Raw genomic sequence first — 16,681 nt, 5'->3', positions numbered from 1 at the left:
ATTGTCTAGGGGTTGCTGGGATAGAGATGTTAAGTCTTAAACCTTTTACGTTAAGCGCACTACATACAGATGTCGCCCATGCCAGTGGTGAGAAGGTGCTCGGGGTACCACCTAAGGTGCAGCTTGTTTCCCATCACTAACTGGACATATAGATGAGCGGGTGTTACCACTGCGCAAGTTATCTGGGGCGTGCCATGCCTGCTTCCGTCACCCTCCAGCACAGGAAGAATGAAGGGGGGTTACCACACACTAACCCAGGTCTAGATTTGTATTTACCATTTATATAGTGCCTTGCTACCACTAGTTTGGTTACAAAGCGCTATGGGCATCTATATCTGGAATGCAGGCCTAGACTTGTTTGCCATAGTGAGTCCTAGGCGGGAAGCATTGCGGGTCACGACTGAGGGTTTGAGGGGGGCTCTAGTCTAGTCACAGAAGACACAGCTGGACCATACACAGACCACTGACGCAGTAGAAAGTGTGAGTGTTGAGTGGACTCGGTCTCACATCAGATTATGAAAAAAGTCTTCGCTAGAGAGAAAATTGGGTGAGAAAAGAGACACTTAACGTCATTTTGTAGAAAACTGAAAACCAGTCAACTCTTCTGGCAGACCTACAGGGGGCGCAACTAAACTAGCAGCGCAACTAGACAGTAAACATAAAGTGAAGCAAGTTTTGGAGGGCAACTTGACAGTAAACATGAAGTGAAGAAAGTTTCAGACAGCAACTAGACAGTAAACAGGAAGTGAAGCAAGTTTCAGAGGGCAACTAGACAATAAACAGGAAGTAAAGCAAGTTTCAGAGGGCAACTAGTCAGTAAACAGGAATTGAAGCAAGCTTCAGAGGGCAACTAGTCAATTACCAGGAAGTGAAGCAAGCTTCAGAGGGCAACTAGTCAGTAAACAGAAAGTGAAGCAAGCTTAAGAGGGCAACTAGTCAGTAAACATGAAGTGAAGCAAGTTTCAGACAGCAACTAGACAGTAAACAGGAAGCGAAGCAGGTTTCAGAGAGCAACTAGACAGTAAGCATGAAGTGAAGCAAGCTTCAGAGGGCAACTAGACAGTAAACATGAAGTGAAGCAAGTTTCAGAGGGCAACTAGACAGTAAACATGAAGTGAAGCAAGTTTCGGAGAGCAACTAGACAGTAAACAGGAAGTGAAGCAAGTTTTAGAGAGCAACTAGACAGTAAACAGGAAGTGAAGCAAGCTTCAGAGGGCAACTAGTCAGTTAACAGGAAGATAAGCGAGCGCCAAACATAAAAAACACAGTGACGGTGACTGTCTCTCCTAATCCAGCACTCTCTCCTTTCCCTACCCACTGGTGCCTTATCCTTCCTCCTAGTGACAGGGGTAGTCTCAAACATGTGCTCAGCCACCACCACCACCGATGAGTACGCACACAACGTGTGGAGATGCACCGTACCCTACCCACCCGTACCTCTTCCCTTATGACGAGAGGACTGGAGTAGTTGATTTAATTCTGCACAGACATGCAATGAGAGTGGACACAGAAAAAGCAACAGGTGGCTCACAAGAAACATATATAATGGGTTACTTTAAAAATAAGCCATCATTGGACACAATGAGGCAAAACAGTTAACAGTCCCAAGCAAACTCCCCACACTGTCAGTGCAAGCCGGAGAATAATAGGGGTTTCAGACACATGGATAAGTTGGGGTAAGACCCTATGATGGCGCACGCCACACTATAGCGGGTGAGAGTCTTCTTTACATGAAGGAGGTGGCCAGGCGACCTGATGCTGCTTTCACTTGTCATGTTCAATAAATGGGAGGGTATGACGCGGTCTCTTTCCTCACCCTGGTTTGCTAATGCAGAAGGATGCAAGTTTTCACTTGCAGAGACTGTAATGGAGTGGATTTCTATCCAGAAACTGAATATCGTATCTAAACCACTTAACCTGGCGCTCGCCGATTCGACAATGTGTCCAGCGCAAGGTAAGTGTTTTTCTTTTTTTACATTTTACTTTCCCTCGTTGACGTCTGTCGACTCCTCCCTCACCCGGCACCACTGCTCTTACCTCCACCAACCGTCCTTGTGCTAGACATCAAATTTTGTTATTGTTACAACTAGGCATTTTGGGATGAAAATAGGCTCATTGCGTAGATTCATTTATAATAAGGGCTCCTGGTTTTATGGTATTATTGTTTCTACATTTCCATCTGTATTTAACCATATTTACTTTTTGGCCATCTTACTGGTGTTTATCCATATTTATTTTGTGTTTTGAGAATAAATGTAGTCGTAAAATAGTACATTCCACATTTAATTAACTAATAGACATGCACTCATACTTGGATGCCTATCACATTTTAGCAAATTTAGCAGACAAATTTACCAAAACACGACACCGCAGTATAAATATTAGCATTATATACAAAAACAAATATCTGTATTTAAGGAAATCTCATCCTTTGTTTTGGTCTTGGCTAGACAGTGTATATGCTGTCTCGAAGACGCATGTTTTCAATCTGTGAGCTTCAGGCTGCCCGTAGGCTTACCATTTACTCGCTCCATCGTCGTTCTCATATCCTTTGTCCCTATTTGTCCATGACATGCATGCGTCATGCCTCTTCTTGTGTTTATCCCTCCCCCAGGAGCCTGGACCAAGTACTTGGGTCCATCCACTGCTCCCATTTTAGGAGCTACTTTCTTCCTTTGTGTTTGAGCGCTTCACACTAGCGCTCGTGTTTTCACTCGCTCCGTGCTCCATCTCCTGTTGCCCCTTTCCCCCCTCCCACTAGCCCCATCTCAACCCCAGCCCGAACACCGCTTTAACAGTGCAGAAGATACTCGCAGGAACACTTTAGAAGACATAATCCCAAATGTATTCACCCCTCCCATGTCTTTTGTATACCACTTGTCAATCCTGTAAAGCGCTCTGATACCCTCACGGGTCTGGTTCGCGCTCTATAAAACCCTAAATAAATAAATAAATAAATAAACATAAGGTACATTTTCTTCTCACTTGTTTTACAACATTAAAATTATTGAACGCATCGTCAGGTGTTGTTATCGTTATATAAATTAATTTACATTACATTAATTTCTAGTGATCCTTTTCAACATGTAAAATCCTAGTTAATTGGAAGATATTTTCTTTGTGCTTATTCTGGAGGCAGCAGAGCCCATAGCGCCATCTTGTGGCCAAGTATGGGAAAGTGTGTTACTCTGGCATAAATAATATCATTGCTACCTCCTCCTCCTAGGCTTTGGTTCATTCTTTTCCCCTGGCTCAAAGTAGTGGTAAATACAGAAGCTCGAAGTTCAGCAGATCTTCTAGGTAACTTGATGAAATAGAAGTATTTCAGCAGCTCGCCCCTCCCTGGGCACAGACTATTTTGTTTGGCACGCTTTAGGGAAAGATCGCTTTACAGGTGCCAAGTCTTGTTTGCCTGAGGGCATCAGTGTCTGCAGCACCTAAAACCCAAGCCCTCTGACAAAATAAGAGGGAAGCTTCTTGTCAAAGATGTTATCAAGAGTTACTTCTTGGATGACCCACATCATGCTCATTAATGAAAAAGTATTGAAATACCCTACTATACATGGCAAAAAAACATTGACAAAGCCAATAGATCTCGCATCACCAAGACAGAGGGGCTATGCCAATGCTGGTTTAGCTCCAGATGTTGCCTATCTGCTCAGCTGCTGGCCTGGAATTCATGAACGACAGCACGAGGGTCACTCGCGTGAAGCACGATTAATATCCGCATTTTTTCACTTCTTTTAAAAATGAATACAGGAAACACTTTTGTTCTGTCTGTCTGTATCTGTGAACATCATTGAAAATTGGGAGCCTTATAAATATTGCAAGAGCTCCAGCAAGTTTAGTATAAATAATAAAATAATAAAAGTGACCCAGGAAGAGACAGTGGAAGTTGCTGGGGTCACTTGCTGGAGCGGGTGGTTGAGGAGTCGCAGAGAACAAGAATTACTCAGAGGAGTAGAGAGAGTAGCAGACAGGACCAGCGAGAGGCCTGCTTTCTATGGAGAGGGGCTGAAATGTTAAATGTGTTTCACTGCACTATGATCAGAAATGCAAACTTTGATATTGGGGTGAGGAATTTGTTTTGAAAGGTTGCAACAGGGTGACAAACACAGAATCCGTAAATGCTGTAATTCCTATTTAAAATGACAAATATATATTTTCAGCACATAGTAACATATAACTGATTGTCCAAATGACATGGAAAACTCTTTACATGCACTCTGTTGGATGTCTGTGTCCAACGGATGGCACAAAGTGAGTTTGTTTTGCTCTGTCTGCATTTAAAACTAAGAATCAATCCCTCTTGGATTCCAAAAACAATACAATGATAAAAGGACGCCTTGCGTCTGTGCTGCACTGAGAACTGTAGTTGGATTTTAAAATGAATGAAACTGAAGGACACTCGTAAATTGGTCCTAGTTAAGAATCTCAAAGGCGTCTTTTTGATTGGTGCCGACACCAAAGAAAAGACTTCTGTGATTTGTAAAACGGTAAGAATGTGCACATTGTATGCCAAGCTTCCAAGGGACAGAGCCACTGAGGGACGAGCAGTGATTGGCTGATCTTCATTTCGAGCATCAGACGTCTGCACTGACTCGCTCACACCAATCATCTCTTTCTGAGCCACGTTTTCTTTTCCAGCCCTGATGAGAAGCAGCAAGTGTTATGTATGTTTTAGACTGAATTTTATTCTTTTTTTTTTTTTTTTTTTTTTAAAACCTTTATTTACATCAACATGGTACACAGCTAATCAGCCGACATCCCGGAGGTCCGGCAGCACGATTAGAACAATACGCAAGAAGGTCCATGGCTATAGATCAGGAGTAGCAAAGGTTTAGTTTTAATGTAAACCAAGAACAAAAAAAAACAAAAAAAACAAAAAAAAACACACAAGCAAGGCAGAGCATATAATAAGCGTGCGCTAGTTCTCAGTTGGGGCGAGGTCCCACTCCCCTCAGCGGAGCAGTGCCCCGCGCCAACGAAGTGAGGGGAAAGCACAGCTGAATTTTATTCTTAATATTGTCACATGTTGTTAATTTCCCTAACAGACTTTCTGTTTTGGATGATTTTAGACAAGAGATTGATTTTGTTGCATTTGTGGTATTGAGATTGTTGTTGGCGTTTAATACATTTGGATGCATTTTGTAACAAGCATTGGCAAAGCCAATAGGTCTAGCCTATGCAAGAGCTATTGGCTTTGCCAATGTTTTTTAGCCATGTTGTACAACAGCAGAGCCAGAGTGGGAACGCAACCCAGCCCTGGCAATTGAGTTGTGCCGGCTGCGGAGTGCGGGGGAATTGGGGGGCGGTAGGGGTGTGTGCAAATCACTGTGGCCGCTTTTGTTACAGGAGGCCATTATTGCAGAAACTGGCCCCTGGTAACAAAAACGCCCCCCAGGGGCCCAAAACTGGCCCCCACCCTGGTGGCCCATCAGGGAAACGCCTGGTGCCCGCTATGGCCAGTGCGGTCTTCTACACCAGCGTGGCTGAGGTTCAGCATGGTTAAATGTATTGGCATGGAGGAAAGTGCTTTGGTGTAGAGTAGAGATGACTGGTGTAGAGCAGAGTGGAGTGGCATGGAATGGAGTGGCACTGAGTAGAGTTGTTGTAGAGTGGGGTAGCATGTCAGAGTGGATTAGAGTGTCATAGAGTAGAGTGCTGTAGAGTGGAGTGCCATAGAATAGATTAGAGTGTCGTAGAATAGAGTATCGTAGAGTGCCATAGAGTGCCATATAGCAGAGTGGAGTAGAGTGACATAAAGGGGAGTAGAGTAAAGTGCTGTGAAGTGGCATAGAGTCGAGTGGCGTGGAGTAGAGTGTCAGAGTGCCTTAGAGTAGAATGGAGTAGAGTAGCACATAGTGGAGAGGCGTGGAGTAGAGTGTGAGAGTGCCATAGAGTGGAGCAGAGCGGCATAGAGTGGAGTAGAGTAAAGTGTCAGAGTGGAGTGGCATGGAGTAGAGTGTCATAGAGTGCCATAGAGTAGAATGGAGTAGAGTAGCACAGAGTGGAGAGGCGTGGAGTAGAGTGTCAGAGTGCCATAGAGTGGAGTAGAGCGGCATAGAGTGGAGTAAAGTAAAGTGCTGTGAAGTGACATAGAGTGGATTGGCGTGGAGTAGAGTGTCATAGAGTGCCATAGAGCAGAATGGAGTAGAGTGGAGTGGAGTAGAGTAGAATGGAGTAGAGTGGCGTAGAGTGGAGTGGCGTGGAGTAGAGTGTCAGAGCGCCATAGAGTGGAGTAGAGCGGCATAGAGTGGAGTAGAGTAAAGTGCTGTGAAGTGGCATAGAGTGGATTGGCATGGAGTAGAGTGTCATAGGGTGCCATAGAGTAGAATGGAGTAGAGTGGAGTGGCGTGGAGTAGAATGTCAGAGTGCCATAGAGTGGAGTAGAGCGGCATAGAGTGGAGTAGAGTAAAGTGCTGTGAAGTGGAATAGAGTGGAGTGGCATGGAGTAGAGTGTCATAGAGTGCCATAGAGTAGAATGGAGTAGAGTAGCACAGAGTGGAGAGGCATGGAGTAGAGTGCGAGAGTGCCATAGAGTTGAGTAGAGTGGCATAGAGTGGAGTAGAGTAAAGTGTCATAGAGTGGAGTGGCATGGAGTAGAGTAGAATGGAGTACAGTGGCATAGAGTGGAGTGGCGTGGAGTAGAGTGTCAGAGTGCCATAGAGTGGAGTAGAGCGGCACAGAGTAAAGTGCTGTGAAGTGGCATTGAGTAGAGTGGCATGGAGTAGAATGGAGTAGAGTAGCACAGAGTGGAGAGGCGTGGAGTAGAGTGTGACAGTGCCATAGAGTAGAGTAGAGCGGCACAGAGTGGAGTAAAGTGTCATAGAGTGGAGTGGCGTGGAGTAGAGTGTCATAGAGTGCCATAGAGTAGAATGGAGTAGAGTAGCACAGAGTGGAGAGGCGTGGAGTAGAGTGTCATAATCGTGGACACCTGCTTGATCCCATCTTTTGCAACTTTCCTGACCTTGTGGTGGGAACACCGATCCCTGTACCATGGTCCGACCATCTGCTCATCCCTTTTAGTTGGCGAATTCAGTCCACTCCTCCTTCCACCCAAGCACCTAGCAGACCTTCCCGTCCATGGGCGAAACTTGACATCGACAAATGGAAACAAGCATTAGAGGACACCAGGCCACATCCCGAAATGAACCCTTACTTAGCAGACGTGGAGTTCACGTCCTGGATTGCTAAATCTTTAGATACAGTCCTTCCCAAAAAACCGCATCGGAAACTTAGGAAAAAAGCCACCTCCCCGTGGTTCACCCATGAGGTACGCCTCTTAAAGAAAATTTGTAAGAGAGCGGAAAGAGTATGGAGGAAAGATTTCGATCCCAATAGCAAAAATGACTACAAACGGACTATCCTCAATTATAAAAAGGCTCTAAAAAACGCTCAAATATCCTTTTTTAATGAAAAAATTAGTGAGGCATCCTGTTCGTCCAGAGAAACGTTCCAAATTGTGAAAAAACTTTTAAAGACCCCAGTACCATCTGTCACGCATAATCTTTCGAACAATCTTTGTAATGAGTTAGCCACGTTCTTTGACCTGAAAATACAAAATATCCTTCAACACCTCCCCCTCTTCTCCCTGTGGACCCCCCTCCTCTTCACTCGCCGCAGTGCCAGAACAGGGATACAGAACTAATCAGGTTTTTTTCCATCAGTGAGGCAACCTTAGGGCCCATCCTTCAATCCCTCAAAAGCGGGTCCCCGCATGACCCAGCGCCAGTCAGACATCTAAAATAGGTCGCCCCTACCATCCTAGCACCAATGGTGAACCTGATAAACTCTTCTATAGAAAGTGGAACGGTTCCCGCAAGCTGCAAGAAGGCTGTGGTAAAAGCCTTAATCAAAAAACCCAACCTTGACCCTGGCAATCTGGCCAACTTCAGGCCGATTTCTCTTCTCCCTGGCATTAGCAAGATGGCTGAAAAATTCATCAATGGTCAGCTATCAAACTATTTGGAATCCAACGATTTGCTAAAAACATCACAGACTGGCTTCCGCCCGGGCCAGGGCACGGAAACAGCGATGGTGGCAGTTGTCGAAGAGGCTAGGAAGATCATTGATGCAGGAGGATCAGTGGCAGTGATCCTTCTGGATCTCAGCGCGGCATTCGACACCGTCAACCACATCATCCTGGCACAACGGCTTGAAAACCTTGGTATTTCAGGGCCGGCCCTCTCTTGGCTCAAATCTTATCTCCACAATCGCTCTTTCCAGGTGGCGGAAGGCGACTTTATCTCCAGGGAGACCCCTATACGTTGCGGAGTGCCTCAGGGCTCGTCATTGAGCCCGACGCTCTTCAACGTGTATATGTTGCCCCTGGAAAAAATAGTCGTCCCGTATGGTATTAAACTCCTGACCTACGCGGACGACACTCAGCTGGTTGTCTCCCTCAGTCGGACAGATAATCTCACCATTGACCTGCACTCCTGCCTGGGGGACATAGTCAGCTGGATGAACGCCTCCCATCTAAAACTCAATGGGGATAAAACGGAAATAATGGTGATGGGCAATCAGTCCCACTTCCGACCGGAGTCTCTATGGCCCCCGTGCATGGGTCCTCCCCCAACCCCCAAAACTGACATCAAGAGCTTGGGGATTTGGTTGGACCATAACCTGACCCTAAACACCCAGGCAAGGAAAACGGCTGGAACCTGCTTTGGCTTACTACGTACCACCCGCAAGATCCTCCACCTGCTTCCTTTCCAGTCAAGAAAGCTACTCCTACAGGGCCTCATCCTGTCCAGACTGGACTACGGAAATGCCCTATATCTCGGTGCACCAAAAAAAGTCACAGCCAGGCTGCAGGTGGTGCAAAATGCTGCCGCTCGGATTCTCACGGGCACAAAAAAAAACGCTGCTCTGCCAAACCGGCAGTCAGAGCACTCCACTGGCTGCCCATGGAGCAAAGGGTGCAGTTCAAGGCCCTGTGCCTAACCCATAAAATCCTTCATGGAAAAGCCCCGCCCATCCTTAAAGTCCTCGTTGTCCCTCATACCACGACTAGAACCCTCCGATCCTCTAATGCCCACCTTACCCAAATACCCAGGATTAAGAAAGCACGCTCCGGAGGCCGGCGGTTTTCCTATCAGGCGTCCAAGATGTGGAATGCCCTTCCACTGGACCTCCGTGCCCAACCTAACCTTCTGCCCTTTTGAAAGTCTTTAAAGACTTGGCTGTTCCCTTAACCACCTTCACGCTTCCGCCTGATCTATCCAGATTTTCTGTCAGCGCTGGGACGCTCTCGGGCAGCCATGCGCTTTAAAAATCTCATTCCATTCCATTCCATTCCATTCCATAGGGTGCCATAGAGTAGAATGGAGTAGAGTGGAGTGGCGTGGAGTAGAATGTCAGAGTGCCATAGAGTGGAGTAGAGCGGCATAGAGTGGAGTAGAGTAAAGTGCTGTGAAGTGGCACAGAGTGGAGTGGCATGGAGTAGAGTGTCATAGAGTGCCATAGAGTAGAATGGAGTAGAGTAGCACAGAGTGGAGAGGCATGGAGTAGAGTGCGAGAGTGCCATAGAGTTGAGTAGAGTGGCATAGAGTGGAATAGAGTAAAGTGTCATAGAGTGGAGTGGCATGGAGTAGAGTAGAATGGAGTAGAGTGGCGTGGAGTAGAGTGTCAGAGTGCCATAGAGTGGAGTAGAGCGGCATAGAGTAAAGTGCTGTGAAGTGGCGTAGAGTAGAGTGGCATGGAGTAGAATGGAGTAGAGTAGCACAGAGTGGAGAGGCGTGGAGTAGAGTGTGACAGTGCCATAGAGTGGAGTAGAGGGGCATAGAGTGGAGTAGAGTAAAGTGTCATAGAGTGGAGTGGCGTGGAGTAGAGTGTCATAGAGTGCCATAGAGTAGAATGGAGTAGAGTAGCACAGAGTGGAGAGGCGTGGAGTAGAGTGTGAGAGTGCCATAGAGTGGAGTAGAGCGGCACAGAGTGGAGTAGAGTAAAGTGTCATAGAGTGGAGTGGCATGGAGTAGAGTGTCATAGAGTGCCATAGAGTAGAATGGAGTAGAGTAGCACAGAGTGGAGAGGCGTGGAGTAGAGTGTGAGAGTGCCATAGAGGGGAGTAGAGCGGCATAGAGTGGAGTACAGTAAAGTGTCAGAGAGTGGAGTGATGTGGAGTAGAACGCCATAGAAAAGAGTGGCATAGAGTGGAGTAGAGTGTAGAGCGGAGTAAAGTGCTGTGGAGTAGCATAGAGTGGAGTAGAGTAAAGGGGTGTGGAGTGGCGTGGAGTAGAGTGCCATAGAATAGAGTGAAGTAGAGTGGCGTAGAGTAAAGGGCCATGGAGTGGCATAGAACGAAGTTGCAAGGAGTAGAGTGCCATAAAATACAGTGGAGTAGAGTAAAGTGCTGGGGAGTGGCAAAGAGTGAAGTTGCATAGAGTAGAGTGACAGAGTGGAGTGGCATGGAGTGGAGCGTGGTAGAGCGGACTGGCTTGATTGCTTGTCTAACTCAGAGTCTGAGCTCGGGATTGCATTTCAAGAGAGGTGCCATTCTAACACCCAATTACAGGGCACTTGAGAGTGGTGAAGGGCTGTTTACGCTGTTCCATCTCGTCTTATGCTGGGTGGTTTTGTAAGACAGGTCTTGGTGGTACATACTGACTAGAACCCTCAGTATTCCCCTGTTTAACATATCTGAGATCAGCTGGCTGTATAAAAGAAGTACTATCGAATGTATTCTGATGTACGTTGAGAGAGAGCAAGAAAGAGTGTGTGTGTGTGTGTGTGTGTGTGTGTGTGTGTGTGTGTGTGTGTGTGTGTGTGTGTGCGCGCGCGTGTGTGTATGTGTGCGATATTTTGTGTGAGAGTTTGTGTGTGTGATAGTGTGCGTGATATTGTGTGTTAGAGAGAGATTATGTTTGTGTGTGTGATATTGTGTGTGTGTGTGTGTGATATTGTGTGTGAGTGTGAGAGAGAGATTGTGTGTGAGATACGGAGTGTGCGAGTGTGTGTTTAGGTAGGTAGGTATCTCGCGGCTATGCTGCGTTTGAGATGTTCTGTGTAATAAGTTTCTTCTGATTTTGTTGTGTTGTGTGGGAATCAATCCATGACATGAATGGAGCAGGTGAAACCTTTTAAGACCACGATGCTTCCTTGCACGTCACACGTTTGTTTACATTGTGAGGCTCTACTGCTCTGCAGTGAAGAATGGTAAAAAAAACTCACGCCCACGAGGCAATGAGCGTGTACAGGCTCTTAGGGCACTCTGGCCCTGCCAGATGCGCCATCTGGGAAGAGCCAGTGTGGGGGCCGGCCAGAGCCCGGCCCCCCTGGCAGTGCCAGATGCGCCAGCTGGCAAGAGCCAGTGTGGGGGCCGGACAGAGCCCGGCCCCCCTGGCAGTGCCAGATGCGCCAGCTGGCAAGAGCCAGTGTGGGGGCCGGACAGAGCCTGGCCCAGCTGGCACTGCCAGAGAGAGTCCTGCCGGCCACTTTAACACTGGGGACTGAGACCCCAAACCAGGGTGAAGTTACAATTGTGGAAGCAGCGTCATCAAACATTTCCTTTCAACTAGTAAAAGCATTTATCCTTCAGAGGGAGCCATGGGTATTTAGTGGGCCTAGTAACGCGGGAGGCGTTGTGCACGTTCTAGTTTATAACTAAGCCATCAGCTCTAAGCATACTGGGAACAGTAGGCCTGTATTTATAGGGTGAAAATTGAAACTACACGTCCCAGCCTGCTGCTCACTGTTAGCAGAAAACCAGGAGTGGCCGAAATTCACTCACGGGACATTGGGCAAGCGGACAGCCCGGGACGTGGGAGGGCTAAAAGGGAGCAGATATATTAAATGCATTTATTTTCAGCTTATTAATTTTGGTGCCTAAACCTGCGACAGTCGCCCAATAAAAACAAGGCACGCATTCAAGGAATTTGTGCACCTTTGGCTGCGCGACCTGCCGAGAGCGACGTCATCTGCGCAGTGCTTAATTTGAGCCAGTGGTTTCAAGTGCTCGGCACCGGTACTTAATTGTCAATACCGGCCCTTATGAGAGCTGCCACATGGTGGTGTTGTTGTTTATGTAATATAGAGTTGAGCGCAACAAGAGTTGTTTATTGATCAAACAGACATTGAAACAAATAAATAACTGCTTCCAAAGCCATTCTTACAGCTTTGGGGGCCTGGAACAGTCCGAACTGTCGCACTTGTAGGAGTGTGATGGGCAGTAGTTGTGTTGGTACTATCGTTGGCAGCACTGGCAGGGGCAGTGGGTGGTGCAAGCTAGGGTGGCCTGAACAGGGCGCTGGCACGTTTTGTTGGACAGATTCAGCACTGCAGCTGTATAATCACAGATCACCACGGATTGTGCAGTATTCAGAGCTGAGATTTTATGGTGTTAGACTCATTAATTAGGTAGAAACTGGAATTTATTCATTCATTGTGCACAAAAGCAAACAGGCCATATTAAAGCTAAAAGATGGCCAGGAAGGGAAGCCCACACTGGGCCAACACGGTGCTTAGGAGAACAGGATCCGCTTTCGTAGAAAGATAAAACCTTCACAAAGGAGTTAGCGGAAAGCCACAACTCTCTATTTCACTGTATTTAAGGACGCTGGTGTTTTTTTTAGACAAGTTGGTTACATTAAATCAGAAAAGACACAGGCATTATGTCATTACCTAAAGCCTTGCATTTGTTTTATGGCCTTGCATTCCAAAGAGCGCGTGCAACGTGCAGAGAGCACAAGGCGAGCGTCTCTAATCAGGAGACAACACCCTGCAATACGTAAACAACAATCATTGGCAAATGTGATTTTAGCCATGCTGCACAGCAGCGCAGCGTAGCTGCTGCGCAACATGGCTTGAAGTAAACTTTTTAAAGCGCAATAACGCGGTCAACGTTGGCCGTGTCATTGTGATTGTTTTCTTTAAAAGCGTGTTGCAAAGCATCCGATGTGGTCAGCAATTAACAGAAGGGGTGGGTGGGAGGGGAGCGAGAACGAGCAACTCAATCACAGTGCGAGCAGCGGACGGGCGCTGATTAAGTTAAATCAATCAGTGTCCATGCGCCAAACAGAGGAACAGTAGAGACGTTTGGGCCTCGCAGGCCAATTAAAAGGCAGCAAAAAAGAGTGACATTGGAGCCAACACAGAGCACATGCCGAGAAGCAGCCTCGCCTCTCTGGCCTCCAGAGCCCGCACAGAGCACACGCGGAGCTGCCAACTCGCCTCCCTGGCCGCCAGAGCCCTTACAGCACAGAGCACACGCTGAGAAGCAGCCTCGCCTCCCTGGCCGCCAGAGCCCTTACAGCACAGAGCACACGCTGAGAAGCAGCCTCGCCTCTCTGGCCGCCAGAGCCCTTACAGCACAGAGCACACGCTGAGAAGCAGCCTCGCCTCCCTGGCCGCCAGAGCCCTTACAGCACAGAGCACACGCTGAGAAGCAGCCTCACCTCTCTGGCCGCCAGAGCCCTTACAGCACAGAGCACACGCTGAGAAGCAGTCTCACCTCCCTGGCCGCCAGAGCCCTTACAGCACAGAGCACACGCTGAGAAGCAGCCTCGCCTCCCTGGCCGCCAGAGCCCTTACAGCACAGAGCACACGCTGAGAAGCAGCCTCGCCTCCCTGGCCGCCAGAGCCCTTACAGCACAGAGCACACGCTGAGAAGCAGCCTCACCTCTCTGGCCGCCAGAGCCCTTACAGCACAGAGCACACGCTGAGAAGCAGCCTCACCTCCCTGGCCGCCAGAGCCCTTACAGCACAGAGCACACGCTGAGAAGCAGCCTCGCCTCTCTGGCCGCCAGAGCCCTTACAGCACAGAGCACACGCTGAGAAGCAGCCTCACCTCTCTGGCCGCCAGAGCCCTTACAGCACAGAGCACACGCTGAGAAGCAGCCTCGCCTCTCTGGCCGCCAGAGCCCTTACAGCACAGAGCACACGCTGAGAAGCAGCCTCACCTCCCTGGCCGCCAGAGCCCTTACAGCACAGAGCACACGCTGAGAAGCAGCCTCGCCTCTCTGGCCGCCAGAGCCCTTACAGCACAGAGCACACGCTGAGAAGCAGCCTCACCTCTCTGGCCGCCAGAGCCCTTACAGCACAGAGCACACGCTGAGAAGCAGCCTCACCTCCCTGGCCGCCAGAGCCCTTACAGCACAGAGCACAGGCTGAGAAGCAGCCTCGCCTCCCTGGCCGCCAGAGCCCTTACAGCACAGAGCACACGCTGAGAAGCAGTCTCACCTCCCTGGCCGCCAGAGCCCTTACAGCACAGAGCACACGCTGAGAAGCAGCCTCGCCTCTCTGGCCGCCAGAGCCCTTACAGCACCGAGCACACGCTGAGAAGCAGCCTTGCTTCTCTGGCCTCCAGAGCCCGCACAGAGCACACGCGGAGCTGCCAACTCGCCTCTCTGGCCGCCAGAGCCCTTACAGCACAGAGCACACGCTGAGAAGCAGCCTCGCCTCTCTGGCCGCCAGAGCCCTTACAGCACAGAGCACAGGCTGAGAAGCAGCCTCGCCTCTCTGGCCGCCAGAGCCCTTACAGCACAGAGCACACGCTGAGAAGCAGCCTCGCCTCTCTGGCCGCCAGAGCCCTTACAGCACAGAGCACACGCTGAGAAGCAGCCTCGCCTCTCTGGCCGCCAGAGCCCTTACAGCACCGAGCACACGCTGAGAAGCAGCCTTGCTTCTCTGGCCTCCAGAGCCCGCACAGAGCACACGCGGAGCTGCCAACTCGCCTCCCTGGCCGCCAGAGCCCTTACAGCACAGAGCACAGGCTGAGAAGCAGCCTCGCCTCTCTGGCCGCCAGAGCCCTTACAGCACAGAGCACAGGCTGAGAAGCAGCCTCGCCTCTCTGGCCGCCAGAGCCCTTACAGCACAGAGCACACGCTGAGAAGCAGCCTCGCCTCTCTGGCCGCCAGAGCCCTTACAGCACAGAGCACACGCTGAGAAGCAGCCTCGCCTCCCTGGCCGCCAGAGCCCTTACAGCACAGAGCACACGCTGAGAAGCAGCCTCGCCTCTCTGGCCGTCAGAGCCCTTACAGCACAGAGCACACGCTGAGAAGCAGCCTCGCCTCCCTGGCCGCCAGAGCCCTTACAGCACAGAGCACACGCTGAGAAGCAGTCTCACCTCCCTGGCCGCCAGAGCCCTTACAGCACAGAGCACACGCTGAGAAGCAGTCTCACCTCCCTGGCCGCCAGAGCCCTTACAGCACAGAGCACACGCTGAGAAGCAGCCTCGCCTCCCTGGCCGTCAGAGCCCTTACAGCACAGAGCACAGGCTGAGAAGCAGCCTCACCTCCCTGGCCGCCAGAGCCCTTACAGCACAGAGCACAGGCTGAGAAGCAGTCTCACCTCCCTGGCCGCCAGAGCCCTTACAGCACAGAGCACAGGCTGAGAAGCAGCCTCGCCTCTCTGGCCGCCAGAGCCCTTACAGCACAGAGCACAGGCTGAGAAGCAGCCTCGCCTCTCTGGCCGCCAGAGCCCTTACAGTGCAGAGTACACGCTGAGAAGCAGCCTCGCCTCCCTGGCCGCCAGAGCCCTTACAGCACAGAGCACACGCTGAGAAGCAGCCTCGCCTCCCTGGCCGCCAGAGCCCTTACAGCACAGAGCACACGCTGAGAAGCAGCCTCGCCTCTCTGGCCGCCAGAGCCCTTACAGTGCAGAGTACACGCTGAGAAGCAGCCTCGCCTCTCTGGCCGTCAGAGCCCTTACAGCACAGAGCACACGCTGAGAAGCAGCCTCGCCTCCCTGGCCGCCCGAGCCCTTACAGCACCGAGCACACGCTGAGAAGCAGCCTTGCTTCTCTGGCCTACAGAGCCCGCACAGAGCACACGCGGAGCTGCCAACTCGCCTCTCTGGCCGCCAGAGCCCTTACAGCACAGAGCACACGCTGAGAAGCAGCCTCGCCTCTCTGGCCGCCAGAGCCCTTACAGCACCGAGCACACGCTGAGAAGCAGCCTTGCTTCTCTGGCCTCCAGAGCCCGCACAGAGCACACGCGGAGCTGCCAACTCGCCTCTCTGGCCGCCAGAGCCCTTACAGCACAGAGCACACGCTGAGAAGCAGCCTCGCCTCTCTGGCCGCCAGAGCCCTTACAGCACAGAGCACAGGCTGAGAAGCAGCCTCGCCTCTCTGGCCGCCAGAGCCCATACAGCACAGAGCACAGGCTGAGAAGCAGCCTCGCCTCCCTGGCCGCCAGAGCCCTTACAGCACAGAGCACAGGCTGAGAAGCAGCCTCGCCTCTCTGGCCGCCAGAGCCCTTACAGCACAGAGCACAGGCTGAGAAGCAGCCTCGCCTCTCTGGCCGCCAGAGCCCTTACAGCACAGAGCACACGCTGAGAAGCAGCCTCGCCTCTCTGGCCGCCAGAGCCCTTACAGCACAGAGCACACGCTGAGAAGCAGCCTCGCCTCCCTGGCCGCCAGAGCCCTTACAGCACAGAGCACACGCTGAGAAGCAGCCTCGCCTCTCTGGCCGTCAGAGCCCTTACAGCACAGAGCACACGCTGAGAAGCAGCCTCGCCTCCCTGGCCGCCAGAGCCCTTACAGCACAGAGCACACGCTGAGAAGCAGTCTCACCTCCCTGGCCGCCAGAGCCCTTACAGCACAGAGCACACGCTGAGAAGCAGTCTCACCTCCCTGGCCGCCAGAGCCCTTACAGCACAGAGCACACGCTGAGAAGCAGCCTCGCCTCCCTGGCCGTCAGAGCCCTTACAGCACAGAGCACAGGCTGAGAAGCAGCCTCAC

The 16,681-nt window shown here is 50.6% G+C and overlaps 1 protein-coding gene across 8 annotated transcripts in view; it reads right to left on the bottom strand.

Moving 5' to 3' along the window:
* The window catches only part of LOC146829683 (uncharacterized), a 114,601-nt gene that overhangs the window by 1,037 nt on the left and 96,883 nt on the right, over window positions 1-16,681 (bottom strand). The gene's annotated exons all lie outside the window — the stretch shown is intronic.

Source organism: Triturus cristatus, chromosome 5_2, assembly GCF_964204655.1.
Source record: "Triturus cristatus chromosome 5_2, aTriCri1.1, whole genome shotgun sequence".
Taxonomy (NCBI): domain Eukaryota; kingdom Metazoa; phylum Chordata; class Amphibia; order Caudata; family Salamandridae; genus Triturus; species Triturus cristatus.
Note: the sequence above shows the minus strand (reverse complement) of the source record. Positions and strands in the feature narration are given on the sequence as shown.